Raw genomic sequence first — 3,391 nt, 5'->3', positions numbered from 1 at the left:
TGGTTTTTTGTCACAAGAATCGCTTGTGACAGTTTATGCAGGAGTCCAGAATACAGAATTGCCCATCAATCATTTCCACATGCATTCTCCCTTGTTGAGGCAGAATTACAGAAAAGGACAATGTTTAATTTTTCATTAAACAAAAATTGTGTGAAATCAAGCACCACCTCAGTAATATTACAAGGTTCCCAGTGACATTAGTTCTCTGTTTTGTTCAGGTAAGATAAGCTTCGCATCCTTCCTAAAGTATACTTCAAAATTCTTAATAACAGTTCTAATGTAAGAGTGCTCACCTTTTAAAGAGCTTAATTCTAATGTGAAAATTAAATGCTCTCCTACTTTAGAAACTGAAGTGGAAATCTCTGTCAAGCTCTACTGTTCTGAAATCCAATATATGAAAATAAGAATAATAAAAAACCTAGATAAACTAGACAGAATTTACTAAGAGCACAGAAATACTTCATTTACAAATTAATCAAAGCCATATACCCAAACTACCATTTAAATAATTTGGAAAAGTTAATATGTATTTTCTTTCACTGATAGTTGAAAAAGCCCTCTCTTACTCAACTACAACTCATATAAAAGCCCTATGTAAATTTAAAACAAGGACAAAAAAATGTAATACCAACCTGCATCACAACAGGTAAAAAAAAACCATCACAATGACAGTTAAAGAAAGTGCCATCCAAAAAACATAGAATTGGTTTTATTTTAATCTAAATCAATTTTTTTTTTTAAATCTAGCAGTTAGAGAGGTGCAATAACTGGTTAGAAAGGACAGCGTGTGAAAAGAATATAAGTGTTATTTTAGATTCCATTTTGCCCTGAATTAGAGTAATGGAGTAAATGAAAGTCAGTCTTTTTAGTTCAGCAGAGATCCGAAACCACTTTTACTTCCACTTTTTGGATTCAGTAAATGAAATATTTACACAAGTTTAAGGCAGCACAAGACAAATTATTCCCCCCCCCCATGTATATGTGCCATAAATTACAAAGAGAAAGCATTTATAAGTGTACACACCCCCTTATTAATCTAGTAAGTTAGGGATTTTAGTACTATTGATAATCACACCTTCAGAAGCATTAATATTTTGAGACTTAAATTTTATAATTGTTTCTCACTTAAAATACACTAACATAAAAAGATATTAGTTCTGAGACAAATTTATATAGGTACTTTTTCAACCATTACACTCATGTCAGAAAACAGCTATTCAATTCATATGGCAGCTGTTACAAATAAACATTAGAGTAATTTTCTACTGTGGATGGTCTAGAAGTGGAAACAAATGCTACTGGATCCTAATCAGGATCATATTACCAAACTGAAATTTAGAAAATAACTAGTAAAATCACAAAAATGAGATTTTTCCTAAAAATAAATTGGTATTACCTGACTGGATCTTTAACAAAACAAAACAAAAAGAAAATCAATTATGGAAATGTGTTTCAGTGCCAGGCTTATGTTCAGGCTCAGGTGACACAGAAACAAAAAGGGTATGCCACAGTGTAGAAACAGAATGAGCTTCATTCAGTGCATGAAACAAAGGTTAGGTCTCTCTTTCCTTTACTAAATTTCTGCTGTAAGAAGAATGTGCAGGTTAGCAGAAAACCATACTAAATAGGAAAGATGGAAAATTCCCAAATTCCATATAGAAATCCATAGTAAAATACGGTCCTGGCGAACATTTTCCAAGACCGCCAGTTATTCTATTCACTTTATGCTTTTTAGGTATTCAAGATCTCCACAGATTTATACAGCCATTGTAAAGTTCAAAGGTTGGTTGGTTTTAAATGAAACATATATTCTCCGCAACTGTTTTACATGAGAAAACAAACAAAAGTTATGGACTGACAGCTTGTAAAACCAATGAAAATTCAATGTTTCCACTATGAGCATTTTCCTAACCACTGACCATATTTTTATTTTACAAGCACCACCTACTTGCCTACTAATTCTACAACACTGACAGACAAACTAGGATTGCAGTTCGAGGGTGGTATTAATTATATGCAACAGACCTAACATCAAAAGTAAATACGTTAACATTCTTGTTAAAATTCTAGTGCTCTACATATTTATAAACACTTAGATGTTCCGGGACCACACTAAATACTCTTGCATACCCAAACCAAAAAACAGCAACAACTTCCAAACACAAAAGTTTAAGAATTTTTAGAGTATCACAATGAACCATAAAAAACCTGAAAAAAACACTGTATTGCATAAGTGACAAAACAGAATAAACCGAGGAAGTTAAAAAAAAAAAAATCAAGTTTTTCAAAATATGAAATAGAAGAAACTCCACATATATTCCAGGTCTTTAGAAGTATGTTATAAGATTTAAATAAACCGGTTTTGGTGTCAAGGGTACTGGTCAGGAAATTTTGTTGGCAATTTCCAAGAGCTTTTTTGCAACAATCTAGTTACAACATGATAGCTAAATAAAATAAAGTCTTTGCTTAAAAAGATCTATTAATTCTACTTCCTGGGGAAAAAAAAAAAAAAAGAAAAAAAATTTTAAAAGTTTGAAATTTCCTTGGAGACTCCAAGTTACTCAGGGGGAAAAAAAAATACAAGATGACTTACTTCAGAAATATCAGATTTAAAAAATACCCTTGCCAGTGTAGTTAAGTGAATATTTTAAAGTTAGCAACAGTAACAGTTAGGTATCATCACCTACCAGTGGTTTTATCTGAGCTATAAAATATGTGATTGTTTAAATGAAAATGCTATCAGAAGCTGCCAGATTGACACTAATGAGCAAAAAGGTAATAAGGTAAAGTTATACAAATGAGCTTGAGGACACAAAATATATTTGCACCTTTTTTCCTTTCAGAAAGTGCTTTTTTTTTTGATATCTTTCCTGTTCATAGCTTCAGCACTGCTCATGCAAAGACTTGCACAGTTGGAGAGCTGGGTCTTTATTCTGACAGGACTAACAGTGTGAAAAATATTCTTTTTTCTGTGTTTCATTATATCACTAAACTACTTCAACAAAACAGCATTTGAAGCACCTGAAAAACATCAGCTTTCTTCAAATTTACTGGCATTCTGAAAACCTCACCCTTTCTGCTGCTGAGCTGAATATTAATACAAGTTCATTCCTTAAGTACTTTTTAGAAATTTTAGATCATAGCATTAAAGTTATTACTTTTAATATTATTAAGAAGACTTCCAGCAAAGTCTGTAACAGTAAATGACATCTAATTGCAAAGTATTAAAAAAAGTCAGGCGTATATTTATGCAACTAAAAGTGCATGCAAATATACAAAGCTACGTGTGAATATATTTTCTGGACGTATTTGCAGTCCAGTTAATTGGACTTAGACAAAGGGGTTCTAAATTCCAGAGGCTGAGTAACCTTAAACATACCTTCACTTCAAT

This window comes from Egretta garzetta, unplaced genomic scaffold (genome assembly GCF_000687185.1).
Source record: "Egretta garzetta isolate BGI_Z169 unplaced genomic scaffold, ASM68718v1 scaffold46, whole genome shotgun sequence".
NCBI classification, from domain to species: domain Eukaryota; kingdom Metazoa; phylum Chordata; class Aves; order Pelecaniformes; family Ardeidae; genus Egretta; species Egretta garzetta.
The sequence above is the reverse complement of the archived record's forward strand: the minus strand, read 5'-3'. Positions refer to the sequence as shown.